Raw genomic sequence first — 23,089 nt, 5'->3', positions numbered from 1 at the left:
TCTAATATGTTTATATGGTCTGAGAATGTGAGTTTTGTACGTGGTTCCACAAAGAAATATGGCTTATTTAAAAGCTGGAGCGATACACCCCATTTGGCCAAAACAGATGACTTGACCACCTCTCTCTCTCTCTCTCTCTCTCTCTATATATATATATATATATATATATATATATATATATATATATATATTTGCCATTTGAGTTGGCCGAAACACCCTCAATGGCCATAGGGGTGGTTCGGTTCGGCCACCCCCAAATATGCTTAGATGGCTAGGGATGGTTTCGGCCACCTCCATTTGGGCATTTGGTGGGGGTTCGGCCAATCCCCATTTTATATTTTTTTATCTAGTTTTTTGATATATTTAAATTTTCTATTGTAAGTCAAACGTGTCACAATATGAATCATGATTGGTGTTTATGTGGCTCATTAGGATTTTTTTGTGTTATTCGTTTGAAAGTTATTCAATGTTCTAACTATATAATTTTATTTATCCATTGAATCTTTTTTTTTTTTTTGTTTTTTTTTTTTTTTTGAAATGTCCACATAAGAGTGGGGAGAGAGATTCGAACTAGTGACCTCCTCTTCATTATGCGTGGTGTCAGCCGATTGAGTTACCTCTTGGTGACATTTATCCAAAAAGTTAAGCAAATGTGAAACGGGTTTATTTAATTATATCTAGATACGATATGAGTATAATTAAAACCAAATCAATCATTTAAATACCATATATATGACACATAATTAGCTCAACTTAATCATTATGATACAATTAAATCTATAGCCACATTTGTGTTTCCAATTTAAGGAAAAAATGCAAAATTAGCTCTTGTGGTTTTCCTAATTTACAATTAGTTCTATGTAATATAAAAATGAACTCAAATGTCCTTCAGTTATTCCAAAAATAAAAAAATAAAATAAAAAAATTAGTCCTTAAAGTAAAATTTTGTCTACTAATTTAACAGATTCCGTTAGTGTGACACTAACTTAAATCGAACAAGTATCACAACTTTATTAGCTATGACGTTTCACGCAATCAAAATCTGTTAAGTTAGTGAACGCAATTTGACTGTGAGGACTAAATTGTTTTTATAACATACCTCAAGCAACTTTGAGTTCATTTTAATACCGCGGGGAGTTAATAGCAAATCAGGTAAACCACAAAGATTAATTTTGCATTTTTACCCAAAATTAATTAGAATAAACTACAAACAAAAAAGAAGAGTCAAATACAAATATAATTTTTAAAAGAATATTTTGGATTTTATTTTTGTTTAAGAGCAGTCAACCTTAGAAAAAGAGCAGCGATGAGAAAGCATAGTAGAGCCGGGAGGGTGAGCAAACTACGACTCCCTCCTCCACGCCCCATTTCTCCTTCCCCCTCATTTTTCCTGCCCACCACCATAGATCAATCAAGGTGCATGTGTCAATGGTCCTCGGGGTGCTTTCTAGCTGCTTCAGCGGTGCTGCGTGGAATGCGTGAGGGTGTGTTGGGTTTTTATTATTGTATTTTTGTTGTTTTTAAATAAGAAGGTATTCTCTCTAGATCTGCTTTTAGTAGTGATCTATGGGGTGAGGTTTTACTCGTTTTCCTAGGTTTTGTTTTCATGAATCCTTTAGAATAACGCAATTGGTTTCCAGTCTGTCTTTTGTTTTCTTATGGTTCTAGTTCTTAGAGCAAGACATAGACCAATGATGGAGGAGTTATCAGGCATAAAGAAGAATTGTCACTATACTGGAAGCAGCGAAGGGGATTGAGATTTATAAAGCACTAGTAGCGGAGATATAAACGTGATTCCATCGAAACTTTGAAACAATTGGATCAAATAATAATAATTTTCTATAAGAATAATAATAATAATGACTTTCAATTGCTATTTATTTCACAATTCACTTGATAAACTCTTCATTTTGAATGTTGTTGGCTTGTAATCATGCACGATCAGGTGAGTTTTGATTAAAAGAGAAATGTTTATATTAAAATAATGTATTTTTGGTTCTCTACACATTGGAAAATACTGTAGCAACCCTTAAGAGTTGGTTTAAATGTAGGGAATTTGATGTGAGTAGTTTTTTGTGGTTTTCTTCAAATTTTTCCTAAACATAATGAAGGGAAGGACATATAATGACATATGGCCTCTGCTACAAGTGCACTAGCAGCAGTTTCCCAACCATTTTCCCTCAATTTAGGGAATAAAACTACTTTTTAATTCTCTATAAAAAAAAAAATATTTGACAATAGATTCCCTTATTTTTTCCTATCTAAATTAAATACTAATTATTTTGGATCATTGCAACCAATGAGAGAGGAGAGAGGTAGGAGAATTGTTGGGACACGTGAAGGAGAGATGAGAGAAAATGATTTGTTTATAATTTAATAAAGCATTGGTATCTACGGTGTGTCCCAATGCGTTGGGAAATACGGTAGATATCCTTTGGTGTAGGCTAAATATAGGGTTTTTGATGTGGGTGTGTTTTTGTGGTTTTTTTTTAATTTTCCCTAAGCATAGGGAAGGGAATGGCATATAGGGCATCTGTTGCTAGTGTTCTTAGTGAATGCCAATTGTTTACTTACAAAAGAAAAGGGGTATTAAGTTAGATTCTATTAACATTTGCTAATTTAATACGTATTCCAAACAAATATGCTCTTTTTGGCGTTTTTGTTTTAATTCATTTCTTCAGACAACTTTAATTATCGATTTCTTTTGGAGTTATGTGAAAACAACAAGAGTTTACATATAATGACATTGAAGTTTATTTATATCAAATTGTTTCCGTCAAGTCCTGAGACCCGACCTGGCCTGGACCCGCCTGGGACTTCACCGGGACTTGCCCGAGACTTGCTCGGGACCTAGCTGGGACTCGACTGGGACCTGCCCGGGACCCAACCGAGACCTGCTCGGGACCCGCCCTAGACTTGACCACGACTTGCCCGGGACTTGACCGAAACCCGACAAGACCTGCTTGGGACCCCATCGGGACCCGTCTGTGACTTGACCAGGACTCGCCCAAGACCCATCCGGGACCTGCCCAAAACTTAACCGAGACTTACCCAAGACCCACCTAGGACTTGTCAAAAAATATTTTCAGCAGAAAGCATTTTCCTTTCAAATGATTTTTTGGAAAACATTTTTCGGTATTCGGTATTTCGGTATTTATACCAAGTTGTTTCAGTTATAGCTCTAATATGTTTATATGGTCTGAGAATGTGAGTTTTGTACGTGGTTGCACAAAGAAATATGGCTTATTTAAAAGCCAGAGCGATACACCCCTTTTGGCCAGAACGGATGACTCGACCACCCCTCTCTCTCTCTCTCTCTCTATATATATATATATATATATATATATTCGCCATTTGAGTTCGTCGAAACACCCTCAATGGGCATAGGGGTGGTTCGGCCGCCCCCAAATATGCTCAGATGGCTAGGGATGGTTTCGGCCACCTCCATTTGGGCATTTGGTGGGGGTTTGACCAATCCCCATTTTATATTTTTTTATCTAGTTTTTTGATATATTTTTAATTTTCTATTGTAAGTCACACGTGTCACAATATGAATCATGATTAGTGTTTATGTGGCTTATTAGGATCTTTTGTGTTATTTGTTTGAAAGTTATTCAATGTTCTAACTATATAATTTTATTTATCCATTGAATCTTTTTTTTTTTTTTTTTTTTGACATGTCCGCATAAGAGTGGGGAGAGGGATTCAACTAGTGACCTCCGCTTCATTATGCGTGGTCTTAGCCGATTGAGTTACCTCTTAGTGACATTTATCCACTAAGTTCAGTAAATGTGAAACGGGTTTATTTAATTATATGTAGATATGATATGAGTATAATTAAAACCAAATCATTCATTTAAATACCATATATATGGCGTATAATTAGCTCAACTTAATCATTATGATACAATTAAATCTACAGCCACATTTGTGATTCAAAATTAAGGAAAAAATGCAAAATTAGTTCTTGTGGTTTACCTAATTTACAACTAGTTCTATGTAATATAAAAATGAACTCAAATGTCCTTGAGTTATTCCAAAAATAAAAAATTAGTTCTTATAGTAAAATTTTGTCTACTAATTTAACAGATTCCGTTAGTCTGACACAAACTTAAATCGAACAAGTATCACAACTTTATTAGCTCTGACGTTTCACGCTATCAAAATCAGTTAAGTCAGTGAATGCAATTTGACTGTAAGGACTAAATTGTTTTTATAAAATACCTGAAGGAATTTTGAGTTCATTTTAATACCGCGGGGAGTTAATAGCAAATCAGGTAAACAACGAAGATTAATTTTGCATTTTTACCCAAAATTAATTAGAATAAACTACAAACAAAAAAGAAGAGTAAGATACAAATATAATTATTAAAAGAATATTTTGGATTTTATTTTTGTTTAAGAGCAGTCAAACCGTAGAAAAAGAGCAGCGATGAGAAAGAATAGTACAGCCGGGAGGGTGAACAAATTACAACTCCCTCCTCCACTCCCCATTTCTCCTTCCCCCTCATTTTTCATGCCTCCACCATAGATCAATCAAGGTGCACGTGTCAATGGTCCTTGGGGTGCTTTCTAGCTGCGCATAGCTGGTCAGCGGTGGTGCATGGAACGCGTGAGGGTGTGTTGGGTTATTATTATTGTATTTTTGTTGTTTTTAAATAAGAATGTATTATTTCCAGATTTGCTTTTAGTAGTGATCTATGGGGTGAGGTTTTATTCGTTTTCTTAGGTTTTGTTTTCACGAATGCTTTAGCATAACGAAATTGGTTTCCAGTCGGTCTTTTGTTTTCTTATGGTTCTATTTCTAAGTGCAAGACATAGACTAATGACGGAGGAGTTATCAGGCATAAAGAAGAATTGTCACTATAGTGGAAGCAGCGAAGGGGATTGAGATTGATAAAGCACTAGTAGCGGAGATATAAACGTGATTCCATCGAAACTTTGAAACAATTGGATCAAATAATAATAATTTTCTACAATAATAATAATAATAATAATAATAATAATAATAATAATAATAATGACTTTCAATTGCTCTTTATTTCACAATTCACTTGATAAACTCTTCATTTTGAATGTCGTTGGCTTGTAATCATGCACGATCAGGTGAGTTTTGATCAGTCCACAAATAGCATAAATCGTACTCGTTTCTCTTGGGGTCTAGAAAACATGCACCAGTTGTTCTAATCTTCCAAGTGCAATTCACGCATTCATCACCTCTAGCGTAGTCGTAGATATTAAACCAATGGCTTTGATTTTTCCACGTAAATCTACAAAAGAATAGTGTAGTCCCCCAGAAGTTTGGTGTAAAGTTGAACTCAAAGATGCCATTTGGTTTCAGTGTGTGGACACCAAGATCGTCGTTCTTTGATTTACAGGCAAGGGTAAGAGGCAATCCATGGCCTAAATCATTAATGATTTTTACAGTTTTTGGGTGATGTTTCCCAATTCCTGCAACATTATTAAACTCAATCACAGACAATGTAAGCCACATTAGTAGAAACAATGCAAGTCTACTAAATGAGATCATGGTGTTTTTGTTTTTGGTAAACTACGCTGGCTTTATATATAAAAAAAAAAAAAATCGGTGTGACTTTGAAATGGTATCTAGGAACTGTATATACAGTGGTGAAAATTATTGGCGAAAGACCATAAAAGAAAAAAAAAACCAAAAAACCAAAAAACTCTTTAACATATACTATTTGAAGGAAATATGAACAAATCACGTAGTGAATACCTAATTATTTACTACAAAAAGGGGATGTTAATTAAGTTAGGTTCTATTTACATTTGCTAATAGAACCTAACAAATATGCTCTTTTAAGCATTTTTTGTTTTAATTTGTTTTTTCAGACAGCTTTAATTAACTGTTTCATTTGGCATTATGTAAAAACAACACTAGTTTAGGTACGTAATGTCGTTCAAGTTTACTTATGTCAAATTGTTTCTGTTATAGCTCTAGTATATTATATGATCCGAGAAGGTGAGTGTTATGGTTATTGGTTCCACAAAGAAAATATGTCTTAGTTAAAAGCCAAAGGGATATATACACCCCCATTTGGCCAAAACGGATTACTCGAACTCCTCGATTTTTTTTCTTCTAAATTTACAAATTTTATTTTTTTACCATTTGAGTTGGCCGAACCACCCTCAATGGTCGTAAGGGTGGTGTAGTCGCCCTCTAATATGCTCAAATGGCCATGAGTGGTTTCGGCCACCCCATCTTATATTTTTATATTTAGTGTTTTGATATATTTTTAAAATTTTATTGTTATTTTCTATTGTAATTTAGACATGGCATAATATTTTTTGTGTTTATGTGGCCCACTAACAAATTAACCGAGACTCACCCAAGACCCACCTAGGACTTGTCAAAAAATATTTTCAGCAGAAAGCATTTTCCTGTAAATGATTTTTTGGAAAACATTTTTCGGTATTTGGGCATCAACGAAAAATCAGGCGGGTCCCCGACATCATAAAATGTTTTCAGCAGAAAACATTTTCCTGAAAAATATTTTTCGGTATTTTGTGTGTACGCAGAATGATATTAAACACTAAATTATTGTTAGTTAATTTCTATATTTTAATTAAACATAATTTTTAGTTTTATTTTTCAAAATTATTTTATAGGTTAATATGATTGAATGAAAATATAAAAAAAATTAGTGATTTTCCGTGCGTGCGTCAAATGCCGAAAAATGTTTTAATCGTAAAACATTTTCCTATAAAATGACTTCCCTGAAAATGTTTTCCGTGCGCATGCCAAACGCCGTAATTTGTTTTCTTCGTAATTTCCTGTAAAGTGACATTCCTAAAACTATTTTACGATGGAAAATATTTTATGCTGAAACAAACAAAGCCTAAGTTAGATTCTATTTACATTTGCTAATTTAATACGTATTCCAAGCAAATATGCTCTTTTAAGCGTTTTTGTTTTAATTCGTTTTTTCAGACAACTTTAATTATCTGTTTCTTTTGATGTTACGCAAAAACAACATTAGTTTTGGTATATAATGACATTAAAGTTTATTTATATCAAATGGTTTCAGTTATAGGTATAATATGTTTATATGGTCTGAGAATGTGAGTTTTGTACGTGGTTGCACAAAGAAATGTGGCTTATTTAAAAGCCGAAGCGATACACCCCTTTTGGCCAAAACAGATGACTCGACCACCCCTCTCTCTCTCTCTCTCTCTCTCTCTCTATATATATATATATATATATATATATATATATATATATATATATATATATATATATATTCACCATTTGAGTTGGCCGAAACACCCTCAATGGGCATAGGGGTGGTTCGTCTGCCCCCAAATATGCTCAGATGGCTAGGGATGGTTTCGGCCACCTCCATTTGGGCATTTGGTGGGGGTTTGGCCAATCCCCATTTTATATTTTTTTATCTAGTTTTTTGATATATTTTTAATTTTCTATTGTAAGTCAAACGTGTCACAATATGAATCATGATTGGTGTTTATGTGGCTAATTAGGATTTTTTGTTTTATTTGTTTGAAAGTTATTCAATGTTCTAACAATATAATTTTATTTATCCATTGAATCTTTTTTTTTGTTTTTTGTTTTTTGACATGTCCGCATAAGAGTGGGGAGAGGGATTCGAACTAGTGACCTCCGCTCCATTATGCGCGGTCTCAGCCAATTGAGTTACCTCTTAGTGACATTTATCAACTAAGTTAAGCAAATGTGAAACGGGTTTTGAAAAACTAATAAGACTCCAAATTAAACAATCATATGCGGAAATAAATCAACAATCAAGAAACACAAAGATTTGTTTACGAAGAGGAAACCATTTAGACAACGTTCTAAATGTAAAACCTCTCTGAGGCAGCCAAACCTAAGAAATCAACTAAATCAGTAGAATAACAAGAAATATATTAATGTCGAAGACTTACATAACCTATGCACTTGACATTCAAGTATACCAAACAAGCGACCCACTTATCTGCTACCGCAGTAGTTCTTCCAAAACATCTGGATTGTTCCTTCTATTTGATCTCTCTTCACCGGAACTCCGGTTGACTTAGATTTCTCCAGCTCCTTTCTTAGCCCAAAATATCATAAAACCTAATTAGAAATCGTAACTATACTTCTATGCATAGTTTCAAATATATAGACCATGGACTCCTAGTCCAGCTAAAATACAAATTCAAATACTAACAACCTTATTTGCTACAAGGCGTCCAGGCGGTTAGTAAGGACGAGAACTAGTTTCTACGTAGAAATTTCATGCAATGCACTAAACGTTCAAACGACATGAATGACCGTTCGGACGAAACTAGGTTAAAATCGCTAACACTAGTTCTCTGGAGCGGCGCGTCTGGAAGGTGATGCAGACGAGACTTCAGACGTAGCTCTCGGGTTTCTTGCATATCAATCTCGTCCGGACGATGGTGCAGACGAGACTTTAGACGAAGCTCTCGGGTTTCTTGCATAGCAATCTCGTCCGGGCGATGGTGCAGACGAGACTTCAGACGAAGCTCTCGGGTTTCTTGCATAGCGATCTCGTCCGAACGGTGTTGCAGACGGGGCTTCAGACGAAACTTTCTGGAAAGATTTCATTCTTCTCGTTCGGACGTAGTGCAAATGAGCCTTCAGACGAGACCCTGTGTGATTCACCTATTTAGCTTATTTTTTTGCTATGTTGCACACTGCACATTCAAACAAGCTAATTAAAAATAAATATTTTGTTCACACGAATCCAGCCAATTCAACAACTCTTGAACTAACAAACTCCCCCTTTGGCTATTCGTTGACAAAATATTAAATCAATTTGCTAGACAAACTTTAATTAAGATTTGTAACATAGTTTATCATGTATGTGAAAATTGAAACCGTAAGAGCTGTAAAATAAGTTGAAGTTCTAAAACACAAACAAAAACTTCACTTCACTCCCCCTTTTTGTCACGAAAAACAAAGGGACTAATCTTTAGCAGGTGGATCACTCGGAAATTGCTCCTCAACAAGATCACCTGCAACTGTGTTGGCGGCTGCAGAGGCTCCTATGAACTTGTTCTTCAAATCATGAACATATGTCTGCAATTGAGAGAAGATGGAAGAAAATCCTGCCATTTGAGATGCCATTGCATTTAGCTTTGTCATTACATCGTCGAGAGACACAGGGACAGACGGAGTAGCGGATGCCAAGGGTCCAGCAGTGGCTACAGGAACAGCAGTGTCGTCATCAAAATCCACAGTACCTCGCAATCGCATCTGACCTTTGGATCGACTGACGGTGGCTTTGCAAAAAGGACCAAGATGCTTGATGGTTGGTTCAGAGTCAGGGATTTGAATAAATTTAGCAATGATGCGCGATATCAGACTTCCAAATGGCAATGAAACTGAACTCTCAATGAACATAGCCTTCATGAGTCGAATAGCATGGGATGCGAAATCAATCTTGACATCCGTGAGAAGTGCAAAGAGGAAGCTCCCTCGTGCCACACCAAGATCCGAATGATGATCGATTGGAAACACGTTGTTCATGACAATTCTAGCTAATAATTTCACATGATGAGACAGATGTCCAAGAGGAATCACATTCATATTGTCGCGCGAAAAATTGTATGAGTCTGGTGGAATGAATAGTTTTGACATGGCAGATTTGGAAGGAAAATCATCTTGCGAAAATGGAAAACTAGAATCTTCAATGAGTGGAATGCCTGTGACTTCTGCTATTACTTCACGGGTGACGACAATGTGTACACCCCGAAGAAATGTGACAATCTGGAGAGATTCTTCGGTGGCTGGCTGAATTTCCATGTTGGCATAGAATTCCCGAACCAGATTTATAAATGGATGAACAGGGGTTGATATGAAGTAGTGCCATTGCCGCTGAGTGAAAATCTAAGAGATGATATTGAATGGCTCCTCCTGAAGATTAGATAGATTTACCGGTCTTTTTGAAATAATAGTGCGGTCATGAAATCGATCCTGAAAAGCTTTCTTGGCTAACTTGTTCCGAAAGCGAAAGCCAATATCAGGTCTTGAAATATGGATGGGAGCAGCATCCTCCATTGTCTTTCTCTTTTGGGCCTTGTTCTTTGTGCGGATGGGTAATTTTCGTGGAGATGGAGATCCACTCGCCATAGCCTATACACATGAACCCATATTGCATAATACCAACACAAATAATCGAACATGGAGTGTATGAACTTTCAACATGCATAAACATATCAAATGTTGGGAAATGAATAAGCAAGACATGTTTTGAACCAAAATCAATGCCATTCAGACAATTTGTCAAACACTCGGTGGGCAAGGAAAAATTTTGATGTACAAATGTGGCTCCCAAGTGAATACCCATCCTAAATACATTTGACTGGAACTCAATTTCCAGTGCTGCCAATCTTAGGACACTACTTAACATAGAAATAAGCACACAATGTAAACCCTAATTTCGGAAGTTTGATGAAAGAAAAGAAAGAAACAAATGACTGGAATTACCTATGCCAAGTAATGCAAACAGGAGCAGATGAAACTATATTTGGGAGTTTTGGGGTGGAGAGAGATCCACACAAATGCAATGGAGAAGCGTAGAGAAGAGAGAAAATGGTGAAAGCAAACACCAAATATTCAAAGTGAGATAGACAGACCAGTTCGCGGGGTTTTAAAAAAATGTGTCTGTCACGATCTCGACCGGACGAGCTCATTTATCGTCCGGATGAGGCTTATGAACTTGCAGTTTCAATACTGACCAAATTACACTCTTTCTCCCCCTAAATGCCAAACCTGGGACACAGTGCATAGAGCATTTGTGACAAAATAGCATGTAATGTACATGATTTCATTTTAAAAAAATGGAATCACTTGTGCATTGAGACACCATTTGAGCAGACACATACACGATTCAAGACTTTATGAACATTAGCTAGCCAATGGGACAAATATACTCATGCTGAAAAGTGAAGTGTGTGAGAGTCCAGTCAAATTTTAAAATAGATGAAAAAACTTTAAAAAAAAAACTTTGCATGTAATGACGGAAACAAAAACTCGGTTAAAGGCAAGCCTTATAATGCTAGGGCCTAGAATCCCTCATCCAATACATCATTTTATAGAGCACGCATTAGGTTATTACAAATCCTTTAGCAACCGTATTTTTCCGTAATGATTTGGTCACTGACTTTTTCTATAGGGATTCTTTTAACAGAAATGACATAGAACCTTGAAGTTCAAAATTGCTCTTTTAGAGCTATGCCATATAGCTTTGTGCACAACAATGCAGGAGTTTTTAGGATATAGGTTCAACTAGTGAATTGGTCAATTTTAACCGAGTCTTTGAACCATACATCGCCTATAATGTGACCTTTAACCCTTTTTCATAGTCTTTAAAATGTAGACAGACTCTAAATTGTGCATGATCAGCATAAACCAAATCCTACATGAAAAGCTACACAATCATTCATCAAGTTCATGCAATAAATAAAAGCTCAAAGAGTGCCTTATGCCAAATAGACCCATTTGCAAATGACTGGACATGACTTCACATGAGATTTTGAAATGTTATGGTCATAAACACATAGAACCAGTACAAAGCATTCAAGGAAAAAAATGAGGAAAAGGGAAAAAAAAAAAAAAACTGAAAAAAAAAATGGACAGAATTTTCTATTTCCTTTTTTTTTTCATTAAATTGACAAATAAAGCAGCAAATTAAAACAAAACGAAGAAGGGGAGAAAAAAAATTAACAGAAGTAACTTTGGCACTAGGAAAAAAATTTTCAACATAAAAACTATCCTAGATATGCAAAGTTATAGATTATGCCATACTACATATACCAATTGCATTCCTGAGATACTCAAACCTAGATGCATCTACAGGTTTGGTAAATAGATTAGCCAATTAGTTTTCAGTAGACACATAAGCAAGAGATACCACCTGATTTTCTACCAAGTCACGGATAAAATGATGACGAATGTCTATGTGCTTGGTCCGAGAGTGTTGAACTGGATTCTTCGATATGTTGATGGCACTTGTATTGTCACAGCAGATACTCATCATTGCTTGAGTAAATCCATAATCGGCTAGGAGTTGTTTCATCTAGATCAACTGTGTGCAGCAGCTCCCTGCAGCTATGTATTCTGCCTCGGCAGTGGATAAAGCAATTGAATTTTGTTTCTTGCTCATCCATGACACCATATTCGTGCCGACATAAAAGCATCTACCAAAGGTGCTTTTTCGATCATCTGCATTTCCAGCCCAATTTGCGTCGTAGTAACCTGCAAGTTCTAGATTTGTATCTCTAGAAAAACAAACACCAAAGTTAGCAGTTGCATTTACATATCGGAGTATACGTTTGACTGCTCTCATGTGAGATTCCTTTGGGTTGGCTTGAAATCTTGCACATACCCCTACACTGAATGATAGATCGGGTCTGCTGGCTGTGAGATAGAGAAGGCTTCCAATCATGCTTCCATACATTGTTTGATCAACGGATTTTCCAGACAAGTCAGTACTTAGCTTTACACTTGTACTCATAGGAGTGCGAGCATGACTTTTGCCGTCCATGCCAAATCTTTTGACCAGATCTTTAGCAAACTTGGTTTGTGAGACATAAATACCTTTGCTGGATTGCTTAATCTAAAACCCCAAAAAGTAAGTCAACTCCCCAATCAAACTCATTCCAAATTCTATCTTCACTTCCTCAGACAAAGTGTGTGCCTGAGCGTCAATCTTGGCACCGAAAATGATGTCGTCAACATAGATCTACGCAATTAGCTTGTGCTCACCTTTTCTCCGGATGAATAAGGTCCGATCAACCTGTCCTCGGATGAAACCTTGATTGCGAAGATATGTAGTGAGCCGTTCATACCATGCTCGCAGGGCTTGCTTGAGTTTATAGACATGATGAGGAAATTGATGATCTTGAAAGCCTTTAGGTTGCTTTACATATATTTCTTCCTGGAGAATTCCGTTCAAAAATGCACTTTTGACATCCATCTGATACAATTTAATCTTGAGAAGATATGAAATACTTAGCAGAATTCTAATGGATTCCAACCTTGCAACAGGAGCAAAGGTTTCATCAAAATCAACTCCTTCAACTTGAGTATATCCCTGAGCTACTAGTCGAGCCTTATTGCGCACCACAGTACCATGCTCATCAGATTTATTCTTGAAAATCCATTTTTGTGCCAATGACATTGTGATCTGTTGGCCTTGGTACCAGAATCCATACATCATTTCAGGTGAATTGGTTCAGCTCGTCATGCATGGCAGTTACCCAGCTTTCATCTTCAAGTGCTTCAGTAACTTTCTTGGGTTCCAGTTGAGATAAATAGCGGGAATATGACATTTGATTAACTACCCTATTTCTCAGTCGTCTACCTTCATTAACAGTGCCCAACAAATTTTCTGGAGGATGATTGAGCTTAACCCGAGAGGAAGGTTCTTTGGTTATGATAGCACTTGCTCCCAAACACTCGGAAGTACTTCACTGTTGGCTTCTTCCCTCTCCAAAGTTCATATGGAGTTTTGTCTGTTGTGGGGCGGAGAAACACACGATTTATGATATGACATGCTGTGTGAACTGCTTCTCCCCATAAATGTTGAGCTAATTGTTTAGAGTGGATCATGACCAGAGCCATTTCTTGAATCACTCTATTTTTTCGCTCAACGACCCCATTCTGTTGTGGAGTAATAGAAGAAGAAAACTCCTGTTTAATTCCAAAATTTTTGCAGAATTCTTCAAAACTGGAATTTTTAAACTCTCTGCCATGATAGCTTCTAATTCTCTGTATAGAGCAGTCTTGTTCAACTTGTATCCTTTTAAACAACATAGTGGCTTGATCAAATGCTTCTGATTTCTCTCTAAGTAAACTGATCCAGGTGTGCCGTGAGTAATCATCCACAATCACTAGAATGTATTTCTTTCCTCCCAAGCTGGCTGTCCGTGTCGGACCCATAAGATCCATGTGAAGAAGCACCAAGTTTCTGGATGTACAAATACCCGAGGTTTTCTTATATGGATTTCTTGTTTGCTTACCTAGCTAACATGGTCCACATTTTCCTTTCTCCAGATAGTTGATTTTGGGTAAATGATTAATAGCTTCTTTCTTAGCTATCTTAACTAGATCATGATAATTCAAATGTCCCAACCGTTGATGCCACAATTCTCCAATGTCTAGAGAAACTTTTTGACATTTAGTCTGCATGGTTGGAGAGATACCATAGCAATTATCAGATGTCCGATCTCCTCCCATTAACCATTTTCCTTGAGCATCGAATATGCTACATTCTTTCTTTGAGAATTGTACTACAAGATCATTATCACAAAATTGACTGATACTCAGAAGATTTGCTTTGAGCCCTTCCACATATAGCACGTCTTGAGGAGAAGCTACACCAGGAACTTCCACAATCCCTTGACCTATTACCTTAGACTTACTGCCATCCCCATAGGTAATGTTTCCATTTCTGCCTTTTTTGAGCTCCTTAAAAAATATCTTGTCACCTGTCATATGTCGAGAACATGCACTATCCAAATACCACAAACATGAATTAAGCACACTTAAGGCAGTATGAACAACTAGACGTAGATTATCTTTCTTTTTAACTTAAACTTGATTTTTCTGAACTTTATCAGTTGTGAGAGGAAAATTTTTCAAATCAGAACAATTAGACAGAGTAGATAATTTTTCACTAATAAGTTTTACTTGAGCAGTTAACACCAGCAATTGTCTGCCAATCCCAGGTTCATCTTTCTTGGGAGCATTTTGTGTGGACCATGGTTGTCTTGCTCTAAGCTGAAAACAATTTGGACGAGTATGTCCAATGATTCCACAGTAATGACAGGTGGGAATGAACTTAGATTCAGACACTTTCTTTTGAGGAATTTTGAACTGAACTTTTCTCTGCCTATCCAGAGACACATCTTTAGGTAAACACCCAGACTTAGTATCTACTTCTTTCATCTTGGGTTTAACAAACATAATTTTTGAAGTAGAAGCAGCATTTGATTTCGAACGTACAAACTTCTCAAAACCTAATCCAGACCTATCATTTGAAGATTTTTGATCATGTAACATCTTATCAAGTTTAACACTTGAAAATTTGTTAAGGTGACTTTTTGACTCATTCAACTCTTTTTCTAGGAACCTAATTTTTTCAATTAAGTTTTCATTCTCTGTCTCTTCACATTATTTTTATTCAGCTGACTCAGATTATTAAACTCCTGAAACATTTGATTATAAGCAGTTTGTAGATCATACTCATTATCAGATTCACATTCAGAAACATCTTGCACACCTGAGGTATATGACTGATTACCATATGAAGCAGTAAAGGCTAAGTAGTTAAACATTTTCTTCTTCATCTTCTTCAGAGTCATCATTATCTGACTCATCACTTTGAGTCACATTAAATGCCTTACCTTTTAACTTTTTCAAATTCCCACAATCAGCACGGATATGACCAATACCTCCACACTCATGACACTTACGACCACGAGGAACTTTGTCTTTCTGATCAAAGACATTTCTGTCTTGGGAGTTTTCTCTACCTTCATGTCTAGCATTCACAGGTTTTTTATGATCCTTACCTTTAAAATTCTCAGATCTAGGTTTGACAAATTTTCGAAACTTCCAAACAATCAAGGCAATTTTTTCATCATCTCCTGAATCCTTACTGGATGAATCTCTAGATTTTTCTTTAGGAGTTTTGATCTTAAGAGCAACATTTTTTGAGGTTTTTGACTGGGTTAACAAAAGCTCAAAGGTTTGCAGTGAACCTACAAGTTCCTCTACTCTCATTTTTTCTAGATCTTTACTCTGTTGTATGGCAGCAATCTGGGGAATAAACTTAGCAGGTAGAGATCTCATAATTTTCTTGATTATTTTAGCATCAGACATTTTCTTCCCTAAATTTATAGTATTGTTTCTAATGACGCTAAGCTTAGAATAAAATTCATCAAATGTCTCATCCTCTTCCATCCTAATCTCTTCAAATTTTGAAACCAACATCTGAAGTTTTGAAGCTTTAACAACTTGAGTTCCTTCATGAGTAATTTCCAATGTTTCCCATGCTTCTTTAGCTATCACACATCGAGAAATTCTTGAGAATTCTTCGATGGAGATAGATGTGAATATGGAATTTAAAGCTTTGCCATTTGCAGAAGAGTCACTCTTTTCATTCGTAGTCCATTCAACAATTGCTTTAACCAGAGGAGTCCATCAAGTTTCAACACTCTGCCAAACATCTACGGATTTGAGATATGCTCTCATACGGATTTTCCAAAAAGAATAATTTGATCTGTCAAAAACGGGAAGAGAATTTGGTGCAACAGTATGAGACATTTTATGAGGAGTCTAGGATCACACTTAGGAAATAAATCCAAACAAGTGAACCCGCTCTGATACCAATTGAAAAACTAATAAGACTCCAAATTAAACAATCATGTGTGGAAATAAATCAACAATCAAGAAACACAAAGATTTGTTTACCAAGAGGAAACGATTTAGACAACGTTCTAAATGTAAAACCTCTCCGGGGCAGCTAAACCCAGGAAATCAACTAAATCAGTAGAATAACAAGAAATATCTTAATGTCGAAGACTTACATAACCTATGCATTTGACATTCAAGTATACTAGACAAGTGACCCACTTATCTGCTACGGCAGTAGTTCTTCCAGAACATCTGGATTGTTCCTTCTACATGATCTCTCTTCACCGGAACTCCGGTTGACTTCGATTTCTCCAGCTCCTTTCTTAGCCCAAAATATCTTAAAACCTAATTAGAAATCATAACTATACTTCTATGCATAGTTTCAAATATATAGACCATGGACTCCTAGTCCAGCTAAAATACAAATTCAAATACTAACAACCTTATATGCTACAAGGCGTCCGAACGGTTAGTAAGCTCGTCCGAACGAGAACTAGTTTCTACATAGAAATTTCATGCAATGCACTAGACGTCCGAACGACATGAATGACCGTTCGGACGAAACTAGGTTAAAATCGCTAACTCTAGTTCTCTGGAGCGGTGCATCCGGACGGTGATGCAGACGAGACTTCAGACGTAGCTCTCGGGTTTCTTGCATAGCAATCTCGTTCGAACGGTGGTGCAGACGAGACTTCAGACAAAGATCTCGGGTTTTCTTGCATATCAATCTCGTCCGGACGATGGTGCAGACGAGACTTCAGACGAAGCTCTTGGGTTTCTTGCATAGCAATCTCGTCCGGACGATGGTGCAGACGAGACTTCAGACGAAGCTCTCAGGTTTCTTGCATAGCAATCTCGTCCGAACGGTGTTGCAGACGGGGCTTCAGACGAAACTTTCTGGAAAGATTTCATTCTTCTCGTTCGGACGTAGTGCAAACGAGCCTTCAGACGAGACCCTGTGTGATTCACCTATTTAGCTTATTTTTTTGCTATCTTGCACACTGCACATTCAAACAAGCTAATTAAACACAAATATTTTGTTCACACGAATCCAGCCAATTCAACAACTCTTGAACTAACAGGTTTATTTAATAATATCTAGATATGATCTTAGTGTAATTAAAACCAAATCATTCATTTAAATACCATATATATGACGTATAATTAGCTCAACTTAATCACTATGATACAATTAAATCTACAGCCACATTTGTGATTCAAAATTACGGAAAAAATGCAAAATTAGTTGTTGTAGTTAACCTAATTTACAATTAGTTCTATGTAATATAAAAATGAACTCAAATGTCCTTGAGTTATTCCAAAAATAAAAAATTAGTCCTTATAGTAAAATTTTGTCAACTAATTTAACAGATTCCGTTAGTGTGACACTAACTTAAATCAAACAAGTATCACAACTTTATTAGCTCTAACGTTTCACGCTATCAAAATCTGTTAAGTCAGTGAACGCAATTTGACTGTAAGGACTAAATTGTTTTTATAACATACCTGAAGAAACTTTGAGTTCATTTTAATACCACGGGGAGTTAATAGCAAATCAGATAAACCACAAAGATCAATTTTGTATTTTTTCCCAAAATTAATTAGAATAAACTACAAACAAAAAAGAAGAGTAAGATACAAATATAATTATTAAAAGAAAATTTTGGATTTTATTTTTGTTTCAGAGCAGTCAAACCCTAGAAAAAGAGCAGCGATGAGAAAGCATAGCAGAGCCGGGAGGGTGAGCGAATTACGACTCCCTCCTCCACGCCCCCTTTGTCCTTCCCCCTCAATTTTCCTGCCTCCACCATAGATCAATCAACGTGCTTGTGTTAATGGTCCTCGGGGCGCTTTCTAGCTGCGGATAGCTGATCAGCGGTGGTGCGTGGAACGCGTGAGGGTGTGTTGGGTTTTTATTATTGTATTTTTGTTGTTTTTAAATAAGAATGTATTCTTTCTACATCTGCTTTTAGTAGTGATCTATGGGGTGAGGTTTTATTCGTTTTCTTAGGTTTTGTTTTCACGAATCCTTTAGAATAACGAAATTGGTTTCCAGTCGGTCTTTTGTTTTCTTATGGTTCTATTTCTAAGAGCAAGACATCGACTGATGACAGAGGAGTTATCAGGCATAAAGAAGAATTGTCACTATAGTGGAAGCAATGAAGGGGATTGTGATTGATAAAGCACTAGTAGCGGAGATATAAACGTGATTCCATCGAAACTTTGAAACAATTGGATCAAATAATAATAATTTTCTATAATAATAATAATAATAATGACTTTCAATTGCTCTTTATTTCACAATTCACTTGATAAACTCTTCATTTTGAATGTCGTTGGCTTGTAATCATGCACGATCAGGTGAGTTTTGATCAGTCCACAAATAGCATAAATCGTACTCGTTTCTCTTGGGGTCTAGGAAACATGCACCAGTTGTTCTAATCTTCCAAGTGCAATTCACGCATTCATCACCTCTAGCGTAGTCGTAGATATTAAACCAATGGCTTTGATTTTTCCACGTAAATCTACAAAAGAATAGTGTAGTCCCCCAGAAGTTTGGTGTAAAGTTGAACTCAAAGAAGCCATTTGGTTTCAGTGTGTGGACACCAAGATCGTCGTTCTTTGATTTACAGGCAAGGGTAAGAGGCAATCCATGGCCTAAATCATTAATGATTTTTACAGTTTTTGGGTGATGTTTCCCAATTCCTGCAACATTATTAAACTCAATCACAGACAACGTAAGCCACATTAGTAGAAACACTGCAAGTCTACTGAATGAGATCATGGTGTTTTATAAAAAAAAAAGAAAAAAATCGGAGTGACTTTCAAATGGTGTCTAGGAACTGTATATATAGTGGTGGAAATTATTGGCGAAAGACCATAAAAAAAAAATAAAAAAAACCAAAAAACTCTTTAACATATACTATTTGAAGGAAATATGAACAAATCACGTAGTGAATACCTAATTATTTACTAAAAAAATGGGGTGTTAATTAAGTTAGGTTCTATTTACATTTGCTAATAGAACCTAACAAATATGCTCTTTTGAGCATTTTTTGTTTTAATTTGTTTTTTTCTGACAGCTTTAATTAACTGTTTCATTTGGCATTATGTAAAAACAACACTAGTTTAGGTACGTAATGCCGTTCAAGTTTACTTATGTCAAATTGTTTCAGTTATAGCTCTAGTATATTATATGGTCAGAGAAAGTGAGTGTTATGGTTATTGGTTCCCCAAAGAAAATATGTCTTATTTAAAAGCCAAAGAGATATATACACCCCCATTTGGCCAAAACGGATCATTCGAACTCCTCAATTTTTTTTCTTCTAAATTTAAAAGTTTTATTTTTTTGCCATTTGAATTGGCCAAACCACCCTCAATGGTCGTAAGAGCCACCCTCAAATATGCTCAAATGGCCATGAGTGGTTTCGGCCACCCCATCTTATATTTTTATATTTAGTGTTTTGTTATATTTTTAAATTTTTATTGTTATTTTTTATTGTAATTTAAACAGGTCATAATATTTTTTTTGTTTATGTGGCCCACTAACAAATTATGTCAACTTTTCTTGGGGAAGAGGCTTTTTTTTCTTTCTTTCGTTTTTTTGGTGTCTACGAGACGGAGTGTTTAGTCACTTTTGAAACCCCACTGAACTATTTATCAGGACCTCAAACCATATGTACCAATTCATAATTTTTTTCTTAAATCTAATCGAAGGATTCAAAGTAAGCCATAAAGTGTGCATATTTTACTAATGGGAAAAATATCAAAAAGCCCCATCAAATACGAGGTGTGTTTTATAAAATCCCATAAAATTACAAGTGTGACCGTTTGATACGTCAAATTACCAAAATGTGGCAAAAAGGCCATGTCGTTAGGCAATCTTGTCAGTTTTGATGGAAAAGTGGTAAGGTGCCTTGCAAGTGACCACTTTGTCTCATAAGTTGCCATAATACCCTTCTTTTTACTTGTGATCTTCTTGCATGGTAATTGTTGTGTTCTACATAAACACTAGGTTTAGTGTTTGCTATCACCTCCAACCAAATCTAGGGCCACCCCAATCTTTGGGGAGGCTCACCAGTGGCAGCCACCCCTTTTTTCTTTCTTTTTTTTTAAATAAAAATAAATAAATAAAACAGACATTTTTGACACACTTTGGTAGTTTGATGTATCACTTTCGCACACTTTAAATTTATTGGGGCTATTTCAAAAACGATTGTTAGTTGAAATGGCTTTTTTATATTTTTTTTCCTAAATTTAATTGAAGGATTCAAAGTAAGCCATCAAGTGTTCATATTTTATTAATGGGAAAAATATATATATATTTTTTTTAAAAAAAAGGCCTCCTCAACTACCAGGCATTTTCATTAAAGCCCCATAAAGTTACAAGTGTAACAATTTGATACATCAAACTACCAAAATTTGGCAAAAATGCCACGCCATTAGATAATCCATGAGTTTGGATGGAAAAGTGGTCGCATGAGCACTTCGACTCAAAACTTGCCATAATGCCCTTCTTTCACATGTGATCTTGCATGGTAATTGCAATGGTGTACACAAACACTTGGTTTACTCAGCATTGTCAATGTTCCCGCTAGCTACCAATGGTATCTCCCCTAAAATTCCAAAACAATGACATTGTCCCCAAAATGCTGGCAAAAAGACAAAAATTACCTAAAAATTTTTAGTTAGACAAAAATATCCTTATAATTTTTTTTTTTTTTTATAAAAAAAAAAAAAAAACTCTAAAAAAGAAAATACTTGTTTTTTTTTTTTTTTTTTTTAGTTTTTGTTATAATTTTAAGATTAAAAAAAAAAAATCAAGGATATTTTTGTCTTTAGGGGAGGAGTGGGGAGGGGATATTGACATTGTTTTGTTAGTTTATGAGAGAGGTTAACATAATTAGTAGTTTGAGAGACATTGACAATGAAGTAGTAATTTGAGAGGGAAAAATGTATATTTTCCCCTTACTTTTATTGGTCTACAAATGAACATGGCATATGCCTGTTAAAGTATTGATTAAGTGATTAAATTTACATCTTCCTATCCGCTTAAGCTGTTGAGATTATTGGTAATTTAACATGGTATTAGAGCCAGGGGTTCTGGGATCGAACCTTGACTCCGTCAATTTATCCCATTTAAATTTAATATTCCACGTGTTGGACAACCAACTTATGACAAATAAACAATCAATAAAAAAGTTATCAAGTATAAACACTTCTCTATCGAATAACTAGCAAAAATATTCATGTTGAAGAATCTATTAGTCAACCAACTTAAAAGGCAAATATGCCCATTGAAGATTCAACAAATACATATCATTGTAATGCCTTCAAAAATTAGAGCTAACAACAGCTTCATGGGCCGAAAAACAAAGCCACCAACAACACCAAAGCACTTTACAAACAGCATCAACAACATGTCACCAACCACCACCAAGAATTTAAGGTTGCATGTTCATTCATTCATGAGATCCCTGCAAGAATTTAAGACTTTTCGACTCCTAGAAATATATAAATCTCCAAAAAGCCTGGAAAGCTATTCTTGGTAATTTCATATTTCTTATTTTTTGTTTGTGTAGTGTGACATAGGGAAACCAGTGAAGACCAAATGATGATATTGGCATCTTACAATGTAAGGAATTATGATACAATTAGGAAAAGAGATAGATGGGTTTTCCTCCAATAAAATGATTAATTTAATATCATGTGATCTAATGGAACACGTATCAGATATTTGTTAAACTAATGATTAAGTGATTAAATTTACATATTCCTATTAGCTTAACCTTGTAGGACAAATGGTAATTTAACATGGTATCAAAGCCATAGATTTTGGAATCGAGCATTGACTCCACTAATTTATCCCCATTTAAATTAAATATTCCACATGTTGAGCCTCACCTATTAAAAAGGGGGTGGTAAACTAATGATTAAGTAATTAAATTTACCTCTTCCTATCAGCTTAAGTTGTTGGGACAAGTGGTGATTTAACAATCTTAAACTGATAAGAACAAATACTACACTTGATCTTAGCCAAAAGACTGAGAAAGGTACACAAACAGAGCTCTAGTTATTATGGCCAATATTTCTATTCGAAAAAAGTATTTTTATATACAATAAGCACATTGCTATAATGATTTCTTAGAAGGATTTAATCCTTTACCTATAATGAAAGATTTCAAGGAGAATAGACATGGTACTCATTATTTATATGAAAAAGAGTCAACTTGAAATTTAGAAAGGGAAAAAAAAAAATAGACTATAATTTTATTTTTATTTTGAATTTGATCAATACTTCAAGGATCTATGGGTCAAGAGTACACGGATTTATGTCATTGCACGCAAAACACTACCTCAATTTTGTTGGCTTAGCCACTATGAACATCAAGCCCACAAGAAGTATCACCACTGTGATGCATTCTATCGAAAGTTTGAAACAATTGGATCAAATAATAATAATAATAATAGTCATGCACGATCAGGTGAATTTTGATCAGTCCACCAATAGCATAAATCATACTCGTTTCTTTTGGGGTCTAGAAAACATGCACCAGTAGTTCTAATCTTCCAAATGCAATTCACGCATACATCACTGTCTCTATCGTAGTCGTAGATATTAAACCAATGGCTTTGATTTTTCCACGTAAATCTACAAAAGAATAGTGTAATCCCCCAAAAGTT

General features: G+C 35.5%; 1 pseudogene; it reads right to left on the bottom strand.

The window, feature by feature from the left end:
- Positions 1 to 22,318: 22,318 nt before the first annotated feature.
- Positions 22,319 to 22,462, bottom strand: LOC148585825 (U2 spliceosomal RNA; annotated as a pseudogene).
- Positions 22,463 to 23,089: the final 627 nt, after the last annotated feature.

Source organism: Corylus avellana, chromosome 5 (assembly GCF_965113065.1).
Source record: "Corylus avellana chromosome 5, dhCorAvel1.hap1.2, whole genome shotgun sequence".
In the NCBI taxonomy this organism is placed as follows: Eukaryota; Viridiplantae; Streptophyta; class Magnoliopsida; order Fagales; family Betulaceae; genus Corylus; species Corylus avellana.
Note: the sequence above shows the minus strand (reverse complement) of the source record. Positions and strands in the feature narration are given on the sequence as shown.